This window comes from Salmo salar, chromosome ssa12, assembly GCF_905237065.1.
Source record: "Salmo salar chromosome ssa12, Ssal_v3.1, whole genome shotgun sequence".
In the NCBI taxonomy this organism is placed as follows: Eukaryota; Metazoa; Chordata; class Actinopteri; order Salmoniformes; family Salmonidae; genus Salmo; species Salmo salar.
The window spans coordinates 347,040-370,165 of record NC_059453.1 but is presented as its reverse complement, the minus strand read 5'-3'; the positions used below and the strand labels follow the sequence as shown (position 1 = coordinate 370,165).

General features: G+C 49.2%; 1 protein-coding gene across 1 annotated transcript in view; it reads right to left on the bottom strand.

The window, feature by feature from the left end:
• LOC106607567 (regulator of G-protein signaling 11) overlaps positions 1 to 23,126 on the bottom strand; it is a 228,398-nt gene that overhangs the window by 7,049 nt on the left and 198,223 nt on the right. The gene's annotated exons all lie outside the window — the stretch shown is intronic.

The following is a 23,126-nucleotide window of genomic DNA, read 5'->3' as shown; positions in this document are numbered from 1 at the left end:
AGGAGTAATAGAGGTCAGAGGTTAGATACCTGGGGTAGGAGTCCTAGAGGTTAGAGGTTAGATACCTGGGGTAGGAGTCCTAGAGTTTAGAGGTTAGATACCTGGGGTAGGAGTCCTAGAGGTTAGAGGTTAGATACCTGGGAAAGGAGTAATAGAGGTCAGAGGTTAGATACCTGGGGTAGGAGTCCTAGAGGTTAGAGGTTAGATACCTGGGGTAGGAGTACTAGAGATTAGAGGTTAGATACCTGGGGTAGGAGTCCTAGAGGTTAGATGTTAGATACCTGAGGTAGGAGTCCTAGAGGTTAGAGGTTAGATACCTGAGGTAGGAGTCCTAGAGGTTAGAGGTTAGATACCTGGGGTTGGAGTACTAGAGGTTAGATACCTGGGGTAGGAGTCCTAGAGGTTAGATACCTGGGGTAGGAGTCCTAGAGGTTAGAGGTTAGATACCTGGGGTAGGATTCCTAGAGGTTAGAGGTTAGAAACCTGGGGTAGGAGTCCTAGACGTTAGAGGTTAGATACTTGGGGTAGGGTGTCCTAGAGGTTAGAGGTTAGATACCTGGGGTAGGAGTACTAGAGGTTAGAGGTTAGATACCTGGGGTAGGAGTCCTAGAGTTTAGAGGTTAGATACCTGGGGTAGGAGTGCTAGAGGTTAGATACCTGGGGTAGGAGTCCTAGAGGTTAGAGGTTAGATATCTGGGGTAGGAGTCCTAGAGGTCAGAGGTTAGAGGTTAGATACCTGGGGTAGGAGTCCTAGAGTTCAGAGGTTAGATACCTGGGGTAGGAGTCCTAGAGGTCAGAGGTGAGATACCTGGGGTAGGAGTCCTAGAGGTCAGAGGTTAGAGATTAGATACCTGGGGTAGGAGTCCTAGAGGTTAGAGGTTAGATACCTGGGGTAGGAGTCCTAGAGTTTAGAGGTTAGATACCTGGGGTAGGAGTAATAGAGGTCAGAGGTTAGATACCAGGGGTAGGAGTCCTAGAGGTTAGAGGTTAGATACCTGGGGTAGGAGTCCTAGAGGTTAGAGGTTAGATACCTGGGGTAGGAGTCCTAGAGGTTAGAGGTTAGATACCTGGGGTTGGAGTACTAGAGGTTAGATACCTGGGGTAGGAGTCCTAGAGGTTAGATACCTGGGGTAGGAGTCCTAGAGGTTAGAGGTTAGATACCTAGGGTAGGATTCCTAGAGGTTAGAGGTTAGAAACCTGGGGTAGGAGTCCTAGAGGTTAGAGGTTAGATACTTGGGGTAGGAGTCCTAGAGGTTAGAGGTTAGATACCTGGGGTAGGAGTCCTAGAGGTCAGAGGTTAGATACCTGGGGTAGGAGTCCTAGAGGTCAGAGGTTAGAGATTAGATACCTGGGGTAGGAGTCCTAGAGTTTAGAGGTTAGATACCTGGGGTAGGAGTCCTAGAGTTTAGAGGTTAGATACCTGGGGTAGGAGTAATAGAGGTCAGAGGTTAGATACCTGGGGTAGGAGTCCTAGAGGTTAGAGGTTAGATACCTGGGGTAGGAGTCCTAGAGTTTAGAGGTTAGATACCTGGGGTAGGAGTCCTAGAGGTTAGAGGTTAGATACCTGGGGTAGGAGTAATAGAGGTCAGAGGTTAGATACCTGGGGTAGGAGTCCTAGAGGTTAGATACCTGGGGTAGGAGTACTAGAGGTTAGAGGTTAGATACCTGGGGTAGGAATCCTAGAGGTTAGATGTTAGATACCTGAGGTAGGAGTCCTAGAGGTTAGAGGTTAGATACCTGAGGTAGGAGTCCTACAGGTTAGAGGTTAGATACCTGGGGTTGGAGTACTAGAGGTTAGATACCTGGGGTAGGAGTCCTAGAGTTTAGATACCTGGGGTAGGAGTCCTAGAGGTTAGAGGTTAGATACCTGGGGTAGGAGTCCTAGAGGTTAGAGGTTAGATACCTGGGAAAGGAGTAATAGAGGTCAGAGGTTAGATACCTGGGGTAGGAGTCCTAGAGGTTAGAGGTTAGATACCTGGGGTAGGAGTACTAGAGGTTAGAGGTTAGATACCTAGGGTAGGAGTCCTAGAGGTTAGATGTTAGATACCTGAGGTAGGAGTCCTAGAGGTTAGAGGTTAGATACCTGAGGTAGGAGTCCTAGATGTTAGAGGTTAGATACCTGGGGTTGGAGTACTAGAGGTTAGATACCTGGGGTAGGAGTCCTAGAGGTTAGAGGTTAGATACCTGGGGTAGGATTCCTAGAGGTTAGAGGTTAGAAACCGGGGGTAGGAGTCCTAGACGTTAGAGGTTAGATACTTGGGGTAGGAGTCCTAGAGGTTAGAGGTTAGACACCTGGGGTAGGAGTCCTAGAGGTTAGAGGTTAGATACCTGGGGTAGGAGTCCTAGAGTTTAGAGGTTAGATACCTGGGGTAGGAGTGCTAGAGGTTAGAGGTTAGATACCTGGGGTAGGAGTCCTAGAGGTTAGATATCTGGGGTAGGAGTCCTAGAGGTCAGAGGTTAGAGGTTAGATACCTGGGGTAGGAGTCCTAGAGTTCAAAGGTTAGATACCTGGGGTAGGAGTCCTAGAGCTCAGAGGTGAGATACCTGGGGTAGGAGTCCTAGAGGTCAGAGGTTAGAGATTAGATACCTGGGGTAGGAGTCCTAGAGGTTAGAGGATAGATACCTGGGTAGGAGTCCTAGAGGTTAGAGGTTAGATACTTGGGTTAGGGGTCCTAGAGGTTAGAGGTTAGATACCTGGGGTAGGAGTACTAGAGGTTAGAGGTTAGATACCTGGGGTAGGAGTACTAGAGGTTAGAGGTTAGATACCTGGGGTAGGAGTCCTAGAGTTTAGAGGTTAGATACCTGGGGTAGGAGTAATAGAGGTCAGAGGATAGATACCTGGGGTAGGAGTCCTAGAGGTTAGAGGTTAGATACCTGGGGTAGGAGTGCTAGAGGTTAGAGGTTAGATACCTGGGGTAGTAGTCCTAGAGGTTAGATATCTGGGGTAGGAGTCCTAGAGATCAGAGGTTAGATACCTGGGGTAGGAGTCCTAGAGTTCAGAGGTTAGATACCTGGGGTAGGAGTCCTAGACGTCAGAGGTTAGAGATTAGATACCTGGGGTAGGAGTCCTAGAGGTTAGATACCTGGGGTAGGAGTCCTAGAGGTCAGAGGTTAGATACCTGGGGTAGGAGTCCTAGAGGTCAGAGGTTAGATACCTGGGGTAGGAGTCCTAGAGGTCAGAGGTTAGAGATTAGATACCTGTGGTAGGAGTCCTAGAGGTTAAAGGTTAGATACCTGGGGTAGGAGTAATAGAGGTCAGAGGTTAGATACCTGGGGTAGGAGTCCTAGAGGTTAGAGGTTAGATACCTGGGGTAGGAGTCCTAAAGTTTAGAGGTTAGATACCTGGGGTAGGAGTCCTAGAGTTTTAGGTTAGATACCTGGGGTAGGAGTCCTAGAGGTTAGAGGTTAGATACCTGGGGTAGGAGTACTAGAGGTTAGAGGTTAGATACCTGGGGTTGGAGTACTAGAGGTTAGATACCTGGGGTAGGAGTCATAGAGGTTAGATACCTGAGGTAGGAGTCCTAGAGGTTAGAGGTTAGATACCTGAGGTAGGAGTCCTAGAGGTTAGAGGTTAGATACCTGGGGTTGGAGCACTAGAGGTTAGATACCTGGGGTAGGAGTCCTAGAGCTTAGATACCTGGGGTAGGAGTCCTAGAGGTTAGAGGTTAGATACCTTGGGTAGGATTCCTAGAGGTTAGAGGTTAGAAACCTGGGGTAGGAGTCCTAGAGGTTAGAGGTTAGATACTTGGGGTAGGAGTCCTAGAGGTTAGAGGTTAGATACCTGGGGTAGGAGTCCTAGAGGTCAGAGGTTAGATACCTGGGGTAGGAGTCCTAGAGGTCAGAGGTTAGAGATTAGATACCTGGGGTAGGAGTCCTAGAGTTTAGAGGTTAGATACCTGGGGTAGGAGTCCTAGAGTTTAGAAGTTAGATACCTGGGGTAGGAGTAATAGAGGTCAGAGGTTAGATACCTGGGGTAGGAGTCCTAGAGGTTAGAGGTTAGATACCTGGGGTAGGAGTCCTAGAGTTTAGAGGTTAGATACCTGGGGTAGGAGTCCTAGAGGTTAGAGGTTAGATACCTGGGGTAGGAGTAATAGAGGTCAGAGGTTAGATACCTGGGGTAGGAGTCCTAGAGGTTAGAGGTTAGATACCTGGGGTAGGAGTACTAGAGGTTAGAGGTTAGATACCTGGGGTTGGAGTACTAGAGGTTAGATACCTGGTGTAGGAGTCCTAGAGGTTAGAGGTTAGATACCTGAGGTAGGAGTCCTAGAGGTTAGAGATTAGATACCTGAGGTAGGAGTCCTAGAGGTTAGAGGTCAGATACCTGGGGTTGGAGTACTAGAGGTTAGATACCTGGGGTAGGAGTCCTAGAGGTTAGATACCTGGGGTAGGAGTCCTAGAGGTTAGAGGTTAGATACCTGGGGTAGGATTCCTAGAGGTTAGAGGTTAGAAACCTGGGGTAGGAGTCCTAGAGGTTAGAGGTTAGATACTTGGGGTAGGAGTCCTAGAGGTTAGAGGTTAGATACCTGGGGTAGGAGTCCTAGAGGTCAGAGGTTAGAGATTAGATACCTGGGGTAGGAGTCCTAGAGTTTAGAGGTTAGATACCTGGGGTAGGAGTAATAGAGGTCAGAGGGTAGATACCTGGGGTAGGGGTCCTAGAGGTTAGAGGTTAGATGCCTGGGGTAGGAGGGTTAGAGGTTAGACACCTGGGGTAGGAGTACCAGAGGTTAGAGGTTAGATACCTGGGGTAGGAGTCTTAGAGGTTAGATACCTGGGGTAGGAATCCTAGAGGTTAGAGGTTAGATACCTGGGGTAGGAGTCCTAGAGGTTAGAGGTTAGATACCTGGGGTAGGAGTCCTAGAGGTCAGAGGTTAGATAGCTGGGGTAGGAGTCCTAGAGGTTAGAGGTTAGATACCTGGGGTAGTAGTACTAGAGGTCAGAGGTTAGAGGTTAGATACCTGGGGTAGTAGTCCTAGAGGTTAGAGGTTAGAAATCTGGGGTAGGAGTTCTAGAGGTTAGAGGTTAGATACGTTGGGTAGGAGTACTAGAGGTTAGAGGTTAGAAACCTGTGGTAGGAGTCCTAGTGGTTAGAGGTTAGATACCTGGGGTAGGAGTTATAGAGGTCAGAGGTTAGATAGCTGGGGTAGGAGTCCTAGAGGTTAGAGGTTAGATACCTGGGGTAGTAGTACTAGAGGTCAGAGGTTAGAGGTTAGATACCTGGGGTAGTAGTCCTAGAGGTTAGAGGTTAGATACCTTGGGTATGAGTACTAGAGGTTAGAGGTTAGATACCTGGGGTAGGACTACTAGAGGTTAGAGGTTAGATACCTGGGGTAGGAGTCCTAGAGGTTAGAGGTTAGATACCTGGGGTAGGAGTCCTGGAGGTTAGAGGTTAGATTCCTGGGGTAGGAGTACTAGAGGTTAGAGGTTAGAAACCTGGGGTAGGAGTACTAGAGGTTAGATACCTTGGGTAGGAGTCCTAGCGGTCAGAGGTTAGAGGTTAGATACCTGGGGAAGGAGTCCTAGAGGTTAGATACCTGGGGTAGGATGACTAGAGGTTAAATACCTGGGGTAGGAGTACTAGAGGTTAGAGTTTAGAGGTTAGAAATCTGGGGTAGGAGATCTAGAGGTTAGATACGTTGGGTAAGAGTACTAGAGGTTAGAGGTTAGATACCTGGGGTAGGAGTCCTAGAGGTCAGAGGTTAGATACCTGGGGTAGGAGTCCTAGAGGTCAGAGGTTAGAGATTAGATACCTGGGGTAGGAGTCCTAGAGTTTAGAGGTTAGATACCTGGGGTAGGAGTCCTAGAGTTTAGAGGTTAGATACCTGGGGTAGGAGTAATAGAGGTCAGAGGTTAGATACCTGGGGTAGGAGTCCTAGAGGTTAGAGGTTAGATACCTGGGGTAGGAGTCCTAGAGTTTAGAGGTTAGATACCTGGGGTAGGAGTCCTAGAGGTTAGAGGTTAGATACCTGGGGTAGGAGTAATAGAGGTCAGAGGTTAGATACCTGGGGTAGGGAGTCCTAGAGGTTAGAGGTTAGATACCTGGGGTAGGAGTACTAGAGGTTAGAGGTTAGATACCTGGGGTTGGAGTACTAGAGGTTAGATACCTGGTGTAGGAGTCCTAGAGGTTAGAGGTTAGATACCTGAGGTAGGAGTCCTAGAGGTTAGAGATTAGATACCTGAGGTAGGAGTCCTAGAGGTTAGAGGTCAGATACCTGGGGTTGGAGTACTAGAGGTTAGATACCTGGGGTAGGAGTCCTAGAAGTTAGATACCTGGGGTAGGAGTCCTAGAGGTTAGAGGTTAGATACCTGGGGTAGGTTTCCTAGAGGTTAGAGGTTAGAAACCTGGGGTAGGAGTCCTAGAGGTTAGAGGTTAGATACTTGGGGTAGGAGTCCTAGAGGTTAGAGGTTAGATACCTGGGGTAGGAGTCCTAGAGGTCAGAGGTTAGAGATTAGATACCTGGGGTAGGAGTCCTAGAGTTTAGAGGTTAGATACCTGGGGTAGGAGTCCTAGAGTTTAGAGGTTAGATACCTGGGGTAGGAGTCCCAGTGTTTAGAGGTTAGAGGTTAGATACCTGGGGAAGGAGTCCTAGGGGTTAGAGGTTAGATGCCTTGGGTAGGACTACTACAGGTTAGATAACTGGGGTAGGAGTACTAGAGGTTAGAGGTTAGATACCTGGGGTAGGAGTCCTAGAGGTTAGAGGTTAGATACCTGGGGTAGGAGGGTTAGAGGTTAGACACCTGGGGTAGGAGTACCAGAGGTTAGAGGTTAGATACCTGGGGTATGAGTCTTAGAGGTTAGATACCTGGGGTAGGAATCCTAGAGGTTAGAGGTTAGATACCTGGGGTAGGGAGTCCTAGAGGTTAGAGGTTAGATACCTGGGGTAGGAGTCCTAGAGGTCAGAGGTTAGATAGCTGCGGTAGGAGTCCTAGAGGTTAGAGGTTAGATACCTGGTGTAGTAGTACTAGAGGTCAGAGGTTAGAGGTTAGATACCTGGGGTAGTAGTCCTAGAGGTTAGAGGTTAGATACCTGGGGTATGAGTACTAGAGGTTAGAGGTTAGATACCTGGGGTAGGACTACTAGAGGTTAGAGGTTAGATACCTGGGGTAGGAGTCCTAGAGGTTAGAGGTTAGATACCTGGGGTAGGAGTCCTAGAGGTTAGAGGTTAGATACCTGGGGTAGGAGTAGTAGAGGTTAAATACCTGGGGTAGGAGTACTAGAGGTTAGAGGTTAGAGGTTAGAAATCTGGGGTAGGAGTTCTAGAGGTTAGAGGTTAGATACGTTGGGTAGGAGTACTAGAGGTTAGAGGTTAGATACCTGTGGTAGGAGTCCTAGTGGTTAGAGGTTAGATACCTGGGGTAGGAGTTCTAGAGGTCAGAGGTTAGATAGCTGGGGTAGGAGTCCTAGAGGTTAGATGTTAGATACCTGGGGTAGGAATCCTAGAGGTTAGAGGTTAGATACCTGGGGTAGGAGTCCTAGAGGTTAGAGGTTAGATACCTGGGGTAGGAGTCCTAGAGGTCAGAGGTTAGATAGCTGGGGTAGGAGTCCTAGAGGTCAGAGGTTAGAGGTTAGATACCTGGGGTAGTAGTCCTAGAGGTTAGAGGTTAGATACCTGGGGTAGGAGTACTAGAGGTTAGAGGTTAGATACCTGGGGTTGGAGTACTAGAGGTTAGATACCTGGTGTAGGAGTCCTAGAGGTTAGAGGTTAGATACCTGAGGTAGGAGTCCTAGAGGTTAGAGATTAGATACCTGAGGTAGGAGTCCTAGAGGTTAGAGGTCAGATACCTGGGGTTGGAGTACTAGAGGTTAGATACCTGGGGTAGGAGTCCTAGAAGTTAGATACCTGGGGTAGGAGTCCTAGAGGTTAGAGGTTAGATACCTGGGGTAGGTTTCCTAGAGGTTAGAGGTTAGAAACCTGGGGTAGGAGTCCTAGAGGTTAGAGGTTAGATACTTGGGGTAGGAGTCCTAGAGGGTTAGAGGTTAGATACCTGGGGTAGGAGTCCTAGAGGTCAGAGGTTAGAGATTAGATACCTGGGGTAGGAGTCCTAGAGTTTAGAGGTTAGATACCTGGGGTAGGAGTCCTAGAGTTTAGAGGTTAGATACCTGGGGTAGGAGTCCCAGTGTTTAGAGGTTAGAGGTTAGATACCTGGGGAAGGAGTCCTAGGGGTTAGAGGTTAGATGCCTTGGGTAGGACTACTACAGGTTAGATAACTGGGGTAGGAGTACTAGAGGTTAGAGGTTAGATACCTGGGGTAGGAGTCCTAGAGGTTAGAGGTTAGATACCTGGGGTAGGAGGGTTAGAGGTTAGACACCTGGGGTAGGAGTACCAGAGGTTAGAGGTTAGATACCTGGGGTATGAGTCTTAGAGGTTAGATACCTGGGGTAGGAATCCTAGAGGTTAGAGGTTAGATACCTGGGGTAGGAGTCCTAGAGGTTAGAGGTTAGATACCTGGGGTAGGAGTCCTAGAGGTCAGAGGTTAGATAGCTGCGGTAGGAGTCCTAGAGGTTAGAGGTTAGATACCTGGTGTAGTAGTACTAGAGGTCAGAGGTTAGAGGTTAGATACCTGGGGTAGTAGTCCTAGAGGTTAGAGGTTAGATACCTGGGGTATGAGTACTAGAGGTTAGAGGTTAGATACCTGGGGTAGGACTACTAGAGGTTAGAGGTTAGATACCTGGGGTAGGAGTCCTAGAGGTTAGAGGTTAGATACCTGGGGTAGGAGTCCTAGAGGTTAGAGGTTAGATACCTGGGGTAGGAGTAGTAGAGGTTAAATACCTGGGGTAGGAGTACTAGAGGTTAGAGGTTAGAAATCTGGGGTAGGAGTTCTAGAGGTTAGAGGTTAGATACGTTGGGTAGGAGTACTAGAGGTTAGAGGTTAGATACCTGTGGTAGGAGTCCTAGTGGTTAGAGGTTAGATACCTGGGGTAGGGAGTTCTAGAGGTCAGAGGTTAGATAGCTGGGGTAGGAGTCCTAGAGGTTAGATGTTAGATACCTGGGGTAGGAATCCTAGAGGTTAGAGGTTAGATACCTGGGGTAGGAGTCCTAGAGGTTAGAGGTTAGATACCTGGGGTAGGAGTCCTAGAGGTCAGAGGTTAGATAGCTGGGGTAGGAGTCCTCGGGTTCAGAGGTTAGAGGTTAGATACCTGGGGTAGTAGTCCTAGAGGTTAGAGGTTAGATACCTGGGGTAGGAGTACTAGAGGTTAGAGGTTAGATAGCTGGGGTAGGAGTACTAGAGGTTAGAGGTTAGATACCTGGGGTAGGAGTACTAGAGGTTGGAGGTTAGAGGTTAGATACCTGGGGTAGGAGTCCTAGAGGTTAGAGGTTAGATACCTGGGGTAGGAGTCCTAGAGGTTAGAGGTTAGATACCTGGGGTAGGAGTCCTAGAGCTTAGAGGTTAGATACCTGGGGTAGTAGTCCTAGAGGTTAGAGGTTAGATACCTGGGGTAGGAGTCCTAGAGGTTAGAGGTTAGATAGCTGGGGTAGGACTCCTAGAGGTTAGAGGTTAGATACCTGGGGTGGGAGTACTAAGTGGTCAGAGGTTGGGTAGAAACCTGGGGTAGTAGTACTAGAGGTTGAGGTTAGATACCTGGGGTAGGAGTCCTAGAGGTTAGAGGTTAGATACCTGGGGTAGGAGTCCTAGAGGTTAGAGGTTAGATACCTGGGGTAGGAGTACTAGAGGTTAGATACATGGGGTAGGAGTACTAGAGGTTAGAGGTTATAAACCTGGGGTAGGAGTCCTAGAGGTTAGAGGTTAGATACCTGGGGTAGGAGTACTAGAGGGGTAGATACCTGGGGTAGGGGTCCTAGAGGTTAGAGGTTAGATGCCTGGGGTAGGAGGGTTAGAGGTTAGACACCTGGGGTAGGGAGTACCAGAGGTTAGAGGATAGATACCTGGGGTAGGAGTCTTGCGGTTAGATACCTGGGGTGGAATCCTAGAGGTTAGAGGTTAGATACCTGGGGTAGGAGTCCTAGAGGTTAGAGGTTAGATACCTGGGGTAGGAGTCCTAGAGGTCAGAGGTTAGATAGCTGGGGTAGGAGTCCTAGAGGTTAGAGGTTGGATACCTGGGGTAGTAGTCCTGGAGAGGTTAGAGGTTAGATAGCTGGGGTAGGAGTCCTAGAGGTTAGAGGTTATAAACCTGGGGTAGGGAATCCTAGAGGTTAGACGTTGGATACCTGGGGTAGGAGTACTAGAGGGGAGATACCTGGGGTAGGGGTCCTAGAGGTTAGGGGGTAGGAGGGGTTAGATGCCTGGGGTAGGAGGGTTAGAGGTTAGACACCTGGGGTAGGGAGTACCAGAGGTTAGAGGTTAGATACCTGGGGTAGGGTGCTTAGAGGTTAGATACCTGGGGTAGGAATCCTAGAGGTTGGGGTTAGATACCTGGGGTAGGGAGTCCTAGAGGTTAGAGGTTAGATACCTGGGGTAGGAGTCCTAGAGGTCAGAGGTTAGATAGCTGGGGTAGGAGTCCTAGAGGTTAAAGGTTAGATACCTGGGGGTGGAGTCCTAGAGGTTAAAGGTTAGATACCTGGGGTAGTAGTACTAGAGGTCAGAGGTTAGAGGTTAGATACCTGGGGTAGTAGTCCTAGAGGTTAGAGGTTAGATACCTGGGGTATGAGTACTAGAGGTTAGAGGTTAGATACCTGGGGTAGGACTACTAGAGGTTAGAGGTTAGATACCTGGGGTAGGAGTCCTAGAGGTTAGAGGTTAGATACCTGGGGTAGGAGTCCTAGAGGTTAGAGGTTAGATTCCTGGGGTAGGAGTACTAGAGGTTAGAGGTTAGATACCTGGGGTAGGAGTACTAGAGGTTAAATACCTGGGGTAGGGAGTACTAGAGGTTAGAGGTAGGGGAGGTTAGAGGTTAGATCTGGGGTAGGGAGTTCTAGAGGTTAGAGGTTAGATACCTGTGGTAGGAGTACTAGAGGTTAGAGGTTAGATACCTGTGGTAGGAGTTCTAGTGGTTAGAGGTTAGATACCTGGGGGTAGGAGTTCTAGAGGTCAGAGGTTAGATAGCTGGGGTAGGAGTCCTAGAGGTTAGAGGTTAGATACCTGGGGTAGGAATCCTAGAGGTTAGAGGTTAGATACCTGGGGTAGGGTCCTAGGGGGGTACGAGGTTAGATACCTGGGGTAGGAGTCCTAGAGATCAGAGGTTAGATAGCTGGGGTAGGAGTCCTAGAGGTTAGGGATACCTGGGGTAGTAGTACTGAGAGGTTAGAGGTTAGATACCTGGGGTAGGAGTCCTAGAGGTTAGAGGTTAGATACCTGGGGTAGGAGTACTAGAGTTTAGAGGTTAGATACCTGGGGTAGGAGTACTAGAGGTTAGAGGTTAGATACCTGGGGTAGGAGTACTAGAGGTTGGATGGGGTAGGAGTCCTGGGGTTAGAGGTTAGATACCTGGGGTAGGAGTCCTAGAGGTTAGAGGTTAGATACCTGGGGTAGGAGTCCTAGAGGTTAGAGGTTAGATACCTGGGGTAGGAGTCCTAGAGGCTTAGAGGTTAGATACCTGGGGTAGGAGTCCTAGAGGTTAGAGGTTAGATACCTGGGGTGGGAGTCCTAGAGGTCAGAGGTTAGATAGCTGGGGGTAGGACTCCTAGAGGTTAGAGGTTAGATACCTGGGGTAGGAGTACTAGAGGTTAGAGGTTAGATACCTGGGGTAGGAGTCCTAGAGGTTAGAGGTTGGATACCTGGGGTAGGAGTCCTAGAGGTTAGAGGTTAGATACCTGGGGTAGGAGTACTAGAGGTTAGAGGTTAGAAACCTGGGGTAGGAGTACTGGTGGAGGTTAGATACCTGGGGTAGGAGTCCTAGAGGTTAGAGGTTAGATACCTGGGGTAGGAGTCCAGAGGTTAGAGATTAGATACCTGGGGTAGGAGTACTAGAGGTTAGAGGTTAGATACCTGGGGTAGGAGTACTAGAGGTTGAGGTTAGATACCTGGGGTAGGGAGTACTAGAGGTTAGAGGTTAGATACCTGGGGGTAGGAGTCCTAGAGGTTAGAGGTTAGATGCCTGGGGTAGGAGGGGTTAGAGGTTAGATACCTGGGGTAGGAGTCCCAGAGGTTAGAGGTTGAGATACCTGGGGTAGGAGTCGAGGTTAGAGGTTAGATACCTGGGGTAGGAGTCCTAGAGGTTAGAGGTTAGATACCTGGGGTAAGGAGTCCTAGAGGTTAGAGGTTAGATACCTGGGGTAGGAGTCCCAGAGGTTAGAGGTTAGATACCTGGGGTAGGAGTCCTAGAGGTTAGAGGTTAGATACCTGGGGGTAGGAGTCCTAGAGGTTAGAGGTTAGATACCTGGGGTAGGAGTACTAGAGGTTAGAGGTTAGATACCTGGGGTAGGAGTACTAGAGGTTAGAGGTTAGATACCTGGGGTAGGAGTACTAGAGGTTAGAGGTTAGATACCTGGGGTAGGAGTCCTAGAGGTTAGGGGTTAGATACCTGGGGTAGGAGTCCTAGAGGTTAGAGGTTAGATACCTGGGGTAGGAGTACTGAGGTTAGAGGTTAGATACCTGGGGTAGGAGTACTGAGGAGAGGTTAGATACCTGGGGTAGGAGTACTAGAGGTTAGAGGTTGGAGATACCTGGGGTAGGAGTTCTAGAGGTTAGAGGTTAGATACCTGGGGTAGGAGTACTAGAGGTTAGAGGTTAGATACCTGTGGTAGGAGTCCTAGTGGTTAGAGGTTAGATACCTGGGGTAGGGAGTTCTAGAGGTCAGAGGTTAGATAGCTGGGGTAGGAGTCCTAGAGGTTAGATGTTAGATACCTGGGGTAGGGAATCCTAGAGGTTGGAGGTTAGATACCTGGGGTAGGAGTCCTAGAGGTTAGAGGTTAGATACCTGGGGTAGGAGTCCTAGAGTTTAGAGGTTAGATACCTGGGGGTAGGAATACTAGAGGTTAGAGGTTAGATACCTGGGGTAGGAGTACTAGAGGTCGGAGGTTGAGGGTTAGATACCTGGGGTAGGAGTCCTAGAGGTTAGAGGTTAGATACCTGGGGTAGGAGTCCTAGAGGTTAGAGGTTAGATACCTGGGGTAGGGAGTCCTAGAGCTTGGGGTTAGATACCTGGGGTAGGTAGTCCTAGAGGTTAGAGGTTAGATACCTGGGGTGGGAGTCCTAGAGGTCAGAGGTTAGATAGCTGGGGTAGGACTCCTAGAGGTTAGAGGTTAGATACCTGGGGTAGTAGTACTAGAGGTCAGAGGTTAGAGGTTAGGATACCTGGGGTAGTAGTCCTAGAGGTTAGAGGTTGGATACCTGGGGTAGGAGTCCTAGAGGTTAGAGGTTAGATACCTGGGGTAGGGAGTACTAGAGGTTAGAGGTTAGAAACCTGGGGTAGGGAGTACTCGAGGGGTTAGATACCTGGGGTAGGAGTCCTAGAGGTTAGATACCTGGGGTAGGAGTCCTAGAGGGTCAGAGGTTAGAGGTTAGATACCTGGGGTAGGAGTCCTAGAGGTTAGAGGTTAGATACCTGGGGTAGGAGTACTAGAGGTTAGAGGTTAGATACCTGGAGTAGGAGTACTAGAGGTTAGAGGTTAGATACCTGGGGTAGGAGTCCTAGAGGTTAGAGGTTAGATACCTGGGGTAGGAGTCTAGAGGTGAGGTTAGATACCTGGGGTAGGAGTCCTAGAGGTTAGAGGTTGGATACCTGGGGTAGGAGTCCGAGGTTAGAGGTTAGATACCTGGGGTAGGAGTCCCAGAGGTTGGGAGGTTGGATACCTGGGGTAGGAGTCCTAGAGGTTAGAGGTTAGATACCTGGGGTAGGGAGTCCTAGAGGTTAGAGGTTAGATACCTGGGGTGGAGTCCTAGAGGTTAGAGGTTAGATACCTGGGGTAGGGAGTACTAGAGGTTAGAGGTTAGATACCTGGGGGTAGGGTCCCAGAGGTTAGAGGTTAGATACCTGGGGTAGGGAGTCCCAGAGGTTAGAGGTTAGATACCTGGGGTAGGGAGTCCTAGAGGTTAGAGGTTAGATACCTGGGGTAGGAGTCCTAGAGGTTAGAGGTTAGATACCTGGGGTAGGAGTCCTAGAGGTTAGAGGTTAGATACCTGGGGTAGGAGTCCTAGAGGTTGAGGTTAGATACCTGGGGTAGGAGTACTAGAGGTTAGAGGTTAGATACCTGGGGTAGGAGTCCCAGAGGTTAGAGGTTAGATACCTGGGGTAGGAGTACTAGAGGTTAGAGGTTAGATACCTGGGGTAGGAGTCCTAGAGGTTAGAGGTTAGATACCTGGGGTAGGGAGTCCTAGAGGTTAGAGGTTAGATACCTGGGGTAGGAGTCCTAGAGGTTAGAGGTTAGATACCTGGGGGAGTAGGGTAGAGGTTAGAGGTTAGATACCTGGGGTAGGGAGTCCTAGAGGTTAGAGGTTAGATACCTGGGGTAGGGAGTCCTAGAGGTTAGAGGTTAGATACCTGGGGTAGGAGTCCTAGAGGTTAGAGGTTAGATACCTGGGGTAGGAGTCCTAGAGGTTAGAGGTTAGATACCTGGGGTAGGAGTCTAGAGGTTAGAGGTTAGATACCTGGGGTAGGAGTCCTAGAGGTTAGATACCTGGGGTAGGAGTCCTAGGGGTTGAGAGGTTGAGATACCTGGGGTAGGAGTCCTAGAGGTTAGAGGTTAGATACCTGGGGTAGGAGTCCTAGAGGTTAGAGGTTAGATACCTGGGGTAGGAGTCCTAGAGGTCAGAGGTTAGATACCTGGGGTAGGGAGTCCTAGAGGTTGAGGTTAGATACCTGGGGTAGGAGACTAGAGGTTAGGTTGTTAGATACCTGGGGTAGGAGTCCTAGAGGTTAGAGGTTAGATACCTGGGGTAGGGAGTCCTAGAGGTTAGAGGTTAGATACCTGGGGTAGGAGTCCTTCAGAGGTTAGAGGTTAGATAGCTGGGGTAGGAGTCCTAGAGGTTAGAGGTTAGATACCTGGTGGTGGAGTACTAGAGGTTAGAGGTTACCTGGGGCGGGTTGGATACCTGGGGTAGGAGTCCTAGAGGTCAGAGGTTAGATACCTGGGGTAGGAGTACTAGAGGTTCGGAGGTTAGATACCTGGGGTAGGAGTCCTAGAGGTTAGAGGTTAGATACCTGGGGTAGGAGTCCTAGAGGTTAGAGGTTGATACCTGGGGTAGGGAGTCCTAGAGGTTAGAGGTTAGATACCTGGGGTGGGAGTACTAGAGGTTAGAGGTTAGATACCTGGGGTAGGGAGTCCTAGAGGTTAGAGGTTAGATACCTGGGGTAGGAGTCCTAGAGGTTGAGGTTGAGATACCTGGGGTAGGAGTCCTAGAGGTCAGAGGTTAGATACCTGGGGTAGGAGTACTAGAGGTTAGAGGTTGGATACCTGGGGTAGGGAGTCCTAGAGGTTAGAGGTTAGATACCTGGGGTAGGAGTACTAGAGGTTAGAGGTTAGATACCTGGGGTAGGAGTCCTAGAGGTTAGAGGTTAGATACCTGGGGTAGGAGTCCTAGAGGTTAGAGGTTAGATACCTGGGGTGGGAGTACTAGAGGTTAGAGGTTAGATACCTGGGGGTAGGGAGTCCAGAGGTTAGAGGTTAGACACCTGGGGTAGGAGTCCTAGAGGTTAGAGGTTAGATACCTGGGGTAGGAGTCCTAGAGGTTAGAGGTTAGATACCTGGGGTTAGAGTATAGAGGTTAGATACCTGGGGTAGAGTTCCTGGGGTGTAGAGGTTAGAGGTTAGATACCTGGGGTAGGAGTCCTAGAGGTTAGAGGTTAGATACCTGGGGTAGGAATCCTAGAGGTTAGAGGTTAGATACCTGGGGTAGGAGTCCCAGAGGTTAGAGGTTAGATACCTGGGGTAGGGAGTCCTAGAGGTTAGAGGTTAGATACCTGGGGTAGGGAGTCCTAGAGGTTAGAGGTTAGATACCTGGGGTAGGAGTCCTAGAGGTTAGAGGTTAGATACCTGGGGTAGGAGTCCTAGAGGTTAGAGGTTAGATACCTGGGGTAGGAGTCCTAGAGGTTAGAGGTTAGATACCTGGGGTAGGAGTACTAGAGGTTAGAGGTTAGATACCTGGGGTAGGAGTCCTAGAGGTTAGAGGTTAGATACCTGGGGTAGGAGTCCTAGAGGTTAGAGGTTAGATACCTGGGGTAGGAGTCCTAGAGGTTAGAGGTTAGATACCTGGGGTAGGGAGTCCTAGAGGTTAGAGGGTTAGATACCTGGGGTAGGAGTCCTAGAGGTTAGAGGTTAGATACCTGGGGAGGAGTCCTAGGGGTTGGAGGTTAGATACCTGGGGGTGGAGTCCTGAGGTTAGAGGTTAGATACCTGGGGTAGTAGTCCTAGAGGTTAGAGGTTAGATACCTGGGGTAGGAGTCCTAGAGGTTAGAGGTTGAGATACCTGGGGTAGGAGTCCTAGAGGTAGAGGTTAGATACCTGGGGTAGGAGTCCTAGAGGGAGGTTAGATACCTGGGGTAGGAGTCCTAGAGGGTTGGGGTTAGATACCTGGGGTGGGAGTCCTAGAGGTTAGAGGTTAGATACCTGGGGTAGGAGTCCTAGAGGTTAGAGGTTAGATACTTGGGGTAGAGGTCCAGAGGTTGAGGTGATACCTGGGGTAGGAGTCCTGCAGAGGTTAGAGATTAGATACCTGGGGTAGGGAGTCCTAGAGTTTAGAGGGTTAGATACCTGGGGTAGGAGTAATAGAGGTCAGAGGGTAGATACCTGGGGTAGGGGTCCTAGAGGTTAGAGGTTAGATGCCTGGGGTAGGAGGGTTAGAGGTTAGACACCTGGGGTAGGAGTACCAGAGGTTAGAGGTTAGATACCTGGGGTAGGAGTCTTAGAGGTTAGATACCTGGGGTAGGAATCCTGAGAGGTTAGAGGTTAGATACCTGGGGTAGGAGTCCTAGAGGTTAGGAGGTTAGATACCTGGGGTAGGAGTCCTAGAGGTCAGAGGTTAGATAGCTGGGGTAGGAGTCCTAGAGGTTAGAGGTTAGATACCTGGGGTAGTAGTACTAGAGGTCAGAGGTTAGAGGTTAGATACCTGGGGTAGTAGTCCTAGAGGTTAGAGGTTAGGAAATCTGGGGTAGGAGTTCTAGAGGTTAGAGGTTAGATACGTTGGGTAGGAGTACTAGAGGTTGGAGGTTAGAAACCTGTGGTAGGGAGTCCTAGTGGTTAGAGGTTAGATACCTGGGGTAGGAGTTATAGAGGTCAGAGGTTAGATAGCTGGGGTAGGAGTCCTAGAGGTTAGGAGGTTAGATACCTGGGGTAGTAGTACTAGAGGTCAGAGGTTAGAGGTTAGATACCTGGGGTAGTAGTCCTAGAGGTTAGAGGTTAGATACCTTGGGTATGAGTACTAGAGGTTAGAGGTTAGATACCTGGGGTAGGACTACTAGAGGTTAGAGGTTAGATACCTGGGGTAGGAGTCCTAGAGGTTAGAGGTTAGATACCTGGGGTAGGGAGTCCTGGAGGTTAGAGGTTAGATTCCTGGGGTAGGAGTACTAGAGGGTTAGAGGTTAGAAACCTGGGGTAGGAGTACTAGAGGTTAGATACCTTGGGTAGGAGTCCTAGCGGTCAGAGGTTAGAGGTTAGATACCTGGGGAAGGAGTCCTAGAGGTTAGATACCTGGGGTAGGATGACTAGAGGTTAAATACCTGGGGTAGGAGTACTAGAGGTTAGAGTTTAGAGGTTAGAAATCTGGGGTAGTGGAGAGTACTAGAGGGTTAGAGGTTGGGAAGATACCTGGGGTAGGAGTCCTAGAGGTCAGAGGTTAGATACCTGGGGTAGGGAGTCCCCGGGGAGAGGTTAGAGGTTAGATACCTGGGGTAGGAGTCCTAGAGTTTAGAGGTTAGATACCTGGGGTAGGAGTCCTAGAGTTTAGAGGTTAGATACCTGGGGTAGGGAGTAATAGAGGTCAGAGGTTAGATACCTGGGGTAGGAGTCCCAGAGGTTAGAGGTTAGATACCTGGGGTAGGAGTCCTAGAGTTTAGGAGGTTAGATACCTGGGGTAGGAGTCCTAGAGGTTAGAGGTTAGATACCTGGGGTAGGAGTAATAGAGGTCAGAGGTTAGATACCTGGGGTAGGGAGTCCTAGAGGTTAGAGGTTAGATACCTGGGGTAGGAGTACTAGAGGTTAGAGGTTAGATACCTGGGGTTGGAGTACTAGAGGTTAGATACCTGGTGTAGGAGTCCTAGAGGTTAGAGGTTAGATACCTGAGGTAGGAGTCCTAGAGGTTAGAGATTAGATACCTGAGGTAGGAGTCCTAGAGGTTAGAGGTCAGATACCTGGGGTTGGAGTACTAGAGGTTAGATACCTGGGGTTGGGGAGTTAGATACCTGGGGTAGGAGTCCTAGAGGTTAGAGGTTAGATACCTGGGGTAGGGTTCCTAGAGGTTAGAGGTTGGAAACCTGGGGTAGGAGTCCTAGAGGTTAGAGGTTAGATACTTGGGGTAGGGAGTCCTAGAGGTTAGAGGTTAGATACCTGGGGTAGGAGTCCTAGAGGTCAGAGGTTAGAGATTAGATACCTGGGGTAGGAGTCCTAGAGTTTAGAGGTTAGATACCTGGGGTGGGAGTCCTAGAGTTTAGAGGTTAGATACCTGGGGTAGGAGTCCCAGTGTTTAGAGGTTAGAGGTTAGATACCTGGGGAAGGAGTCCTAGGGGGTTAGAGGTTAGATGCCTTGGGTAGGACTACTACAGGTTAGATAACTGGGGTAGGAGTACTAGAGGTTAGAGGTTAGATACCTGGGGTAGGAGTCCTAGAGGTTAGAGGTTAGATACCTGGGGTAGGAGGGTTAGAGGTTAGACACCTGGGGTAGGAGTACCAGAGGTTAGAGGTTGGATACCTGGGGTATGAGTCTTAGAGGTTAGATACCTGGGGTAGGAATCCTAGAGGTTAGAGGTTAGATACCTGGGGTAGGAGTCCTAGAGGTTAGAGGTTAGATACCTGGGGTAGGGAGTCCTAGAGGTCAGAGGTTAGATAGCTGCGGTAGGAGTCCTAGAGGTTAGAGGTTAGATACCTGGTGTAGTAGTACTAGAGGTCAGAGGTTAGAGGTTAGATACCTGGGGTAGTAGTCCTAGAGGTTAGAGGTTAGATACCTGGGGTATGAGTACTAGAGGTTAGAGGTTAGATACCTGGGGGTAGGACTACTAGAGGTTAGAGGTTAGATACCTGGGGTAGGAGTCCTAGAGGTTAGAGGTTAGATACCTGGGGTAGGAGTCCTAGAGGTTAGAGGTTAGATACCTGGGGTAGGAGTAGTAGAGGTTAAATACCTGGGGTAGGAGTACTAGAGGTTAGAGGTTAGAGGTTAGAAATCTGGGGTAGGAGTTCTAGAGGTTAGAGGTTAGATACGTTGGGTAGGAGTACTAGAGGTTAGGAGGTTAGATACCTGTGGTAGGAGTCCTAGTGGTTAGAGGTTAGATACCTGGGGTAGGGAGTTCTAGAGGTCAGAGGTTGGATAGCTGGGGTAGGAGTCCTAGAGGTTAGATGTTAGATACCTGGGGTAGGAATCCTAGAGGTTAGGAGGTTAGATACCTGGGGTAGGAGTCCTAGAGGGTAGAGGTTGGATACCTGGGGTAGGAGTCCTAGAGGTCAGAGGTTAGATAGCTGGGGTAGGAGTCCTAGAGGTCAGAGGTTAGAGGTTAGATACCTGGGGTAGTAGTCCTAGAGGTTAGAGGTTAGATACCTGGGGTAGGGAGTACTAGAGGTTAGAGGTTAGATACCTGGGGTTGGAGTACTAGAGGTTAGATACCTGGTGTAGGAGTCCTAGAGGTTAGAGGTTAGATACCTGAGGTAGGAGTCCTAGAGGTTAGAGATTAGATACCTGAGGTAGGAGTCCTAGAGGTTAGAGGTCAGATACCTGGGGTTGGAGTACTAGAGGTTAGATACCTGGGGTAGGAGTCCTAGAAGTTAGATACCTGGGGTAGGAGTCCTAGAGGTTAGAGGGTTAGATACCTGGGGTAGGTTTCCTAGAGGTTAGAGGTTAGAAACCTGGGGTAGGAGTCCTAGAGGTTAGAGGTTAGATACTTGGGGTAGGAGTCCTAGAGGTTAGAGGTTAGATACCTGGGGTAGGAGTCCTAGAGGTCAGAGGTTAGAGATTAGATACCTGGGGTAGGAGTCCTAGAGTTTAGAGGTTAGATACCTGGGGTAGGGAGTCCTAGAGTTTAGAGGTTAGATACCTGGGGTAGGAGTCCCAGTGTTTAGAGGTTAGAGGTTAGATACCTGGGGAAGGAGTCCTAGGGGTTAGAGGTTAGATGCCTTGGGTAGGACTACTACAGGTTAGATAACTGGGGTAGGAGTACTAGAGGTTAGAGGTTGAGATACCTGGGGTAGGAGTCCTAGAGGTTAGAGGGTTAGATACCTGGGGTAGGAGGGTTAGAGGTTAGACACCTGGGGTAGGAGTACCAGAGGTTGGAGGTTAGATACCTGGGGTATGAGTCTTAGAGGTTAGATACCTGGGGTAGGAATCCTAGAGGTTAGAGGTTAGATACCTGGGGTAGGAGTCCTAGAGGTTAGAGGTTAGATACCTGGGGTAGGAGTCCTAGAGGTCAGAGGTTAGATAGCTGCGGTAGGAGTCCTAGAGGTTAGAGGTTAGATACCTGGTGTAGTAGTACTAGAGGTCAGAGGTTAGAGGTTAGATACCTGGGGTAGTAGTCCTAGAGGTTAGAGGTTAGATACCTGGGGTATGAGTACTAGAGGTTAGAGGTTAGATACCTGGGGTAGGACTACTAGAGGTTAGAGGTTAGATACCTGGGGTAGGAGTCCTAGAGGTTAGAGGTTAGATACCTGGGGTAGGAGTCCTAGAGGTTAGAGGTTAGATACCTGGGGTAGGAGTAGTAGAGGTTAAATACCTGGGGTAGGAGTACTAGAGGTTAGAGGTTAGAGGTTAGAAATCTGGGGTAGGAGTTCTAGAGGTTAGAGGTTAGATACGTTGGGTAGGAGTACTAGAGGTTAGAGGTTAGATACCTGTGGTAGGAGTCCTAGTGGTTAGAGGTTAGATACCTGGGGTAGGGAGTTCTAGAGGTCAGAGGTTAGATAGCTGGGGTAGGAGTCCTAGAGGTTAGATGTTAGATACCTGGGGTAGGAATCCTAGAGGTTAGAGGTTAGATACCTGGGGTAGGAGTCCTAGAGGTTAGAGGTTAGATACCTGGGGTAGGAGTCCTAGAGGTCAGAGGTTAGATAGCTGGGGTAGGAGTCCTAGAGGTCAGAGGTTAGAGGTTAGATACCTGGGGTAGTAGTCCTAGAGGTTAGAGGTTAGATACCTGGGGTAGGAGTACTAGAGGTTAGAGGTTAGATAGCTGGGGTAGGAGTACTAGAGGTTAGAGGTTAGATACCTGGGGTAGGAGTACTAGAGGTTGGAGGTTAGAGGTTAGATACCTGGGGTAGGAGTCCTAGAGGTTAGAGGTTAGATACCTGGGGTAGGAGTCCTAGAGGTTAGAGGTTAGATACCTGGGGTAGGAGTCCTAGAGCTTAGAGGTTAGATACCTGGGGTAGTAGTCCTAGAGGTTAGAGGTTAGATACCTGGGGTGGGAGTCCTAGAGGTCAGAGGTTAGATAGCTGGGGTAGGACTCCTAGAGGTTAGAGGTTAGATACCTGGGGTAGTAGTACTAGTGGTCAGAGGTTAGAGGTTAGATACCTGGGGTAGTAGTCCTAGAGGTTAGAGGTTGGATACCTGGGGTAGGAGTCCTAGAGGTTAGAGGTTAGATACCTGGGGTAGGAGTACTAGAGGTTAGAGGTTAGAAACCTGGGGTAGGAGTACTCGAGGTTAGATACCTGGGGTAGGAGTCCTAGAGGTCAGAGGTTAGAGGTTAGATACCTGCGGAAGGAGTCCTAGAGGTTAGAGGTTAGATACCTGGGGTAGGAGTACTAGAGGTTAGATACATGGAGTAGGAGTACTAGAGGTTAGAGGTTATAAACCTGGGGTAGGAGTCCTAGAGGTTAGACGTTAGATACCTGGGGTAGGAGTACTAGAGGGTAGATACCTGGGGTAGGGGTCCTAGAGGTTAGAGGTTAGATGCCTGGGGTAGGAGGGTTAGAGGTTAGACACCTGGGGTAGGAGTACCAGAGGTTAGAGGATAGATACCTGGGGTAGGAGTCTTAGCGGTTAGATACCTGGGGTAGGAATCCTAGAGGTTAGAGGTTAGATACCTGGGGTAGGAGTCCTAGAGGTTAGAGGTTAGATACCTGGGGTAGGAGTCCTAGAGGTCAGAGGTTAGATAGCTGGGGTAGGAGTCCTAGAGGTTAGAGGTTAGATACCTGGGGTAGTAGTACTAGAGGTCAGAGGTTAGAGGTTAGATAGCTGGGGTAGGAGTCCTAGAGGTTAGAGGTTATAAACCTGGGGTAGGAATCCTAGAGGTTAGACGTTAGATACCTGGGGTAGGAGTACTAGAGGGTAGATACCTGGGGTAGGGGTCCTAGAGGTTAGAGGTTAGAGGTTAGATGCCTGGGGTAGGAGGGTTAGAGGTTAGACACCTGGGGTAGGAGTACCAGAGGTTAGAGGTTAGATACCTGGGGTAGGAGTCTTAGAGGTTAGATACCTGGGGTAGGAATCCTAGAGGTTAGAGGTTAGATACCTGGGGTAGGAGTCCTAGAGGTTAGAGGTTAGATACCTGGGGTAGGAGTCCTAGAGGTCAGAGGTTAGATAGCTGGGGTAGGAGTCCTAGAGGTTAAAGGTTAGATACCTGGGGTAGGAGTCCTAGAGGTTAAAGGTTAGATACCTGGGGTAGTAGTACTAGAGGTCAGAGGTTAGAGGTTAGATACCTGGGGTAGTAGTCCTAGAGGTTAGAGGTTAGATACCTGGGGTATGAGTACTAGAGGTTAGAGGTTAGATACCTGGGGTAGGACTACTAGAGGTTAGAGGTTAGATACCTGGGGTAGGAGTCCTAGAGGTTAGAGGTTAGATACCTGGGGTAGGAGTCCTAGAGGTTAGAGGTTAGATTCCTGGGGTAGGAGTACTAGAGGTTAGAGGTTAGATACCTGGGGTAGGAGTACTAGAGGTTAAATACCTGGGGTAGGAGTACTAGAGGTTAGAGGTTAGAGGTTAGAAATCTGGGGTAGGAGTTCTAGAGGTTAGAGGTTAGATACGTTGGGTAGGAGTACTAGAGGTTAGAGGTTAGATACCTGTGGTAGGAGTCCTAGTGGTTAGAGGTTAGATACCTGGGGTAGGAGTTCTAGAGGTCAGAGGTTAGATAGCTGGGGTAGGAGTCCTAGAGGTTAGATGTTAGATACCTGGGG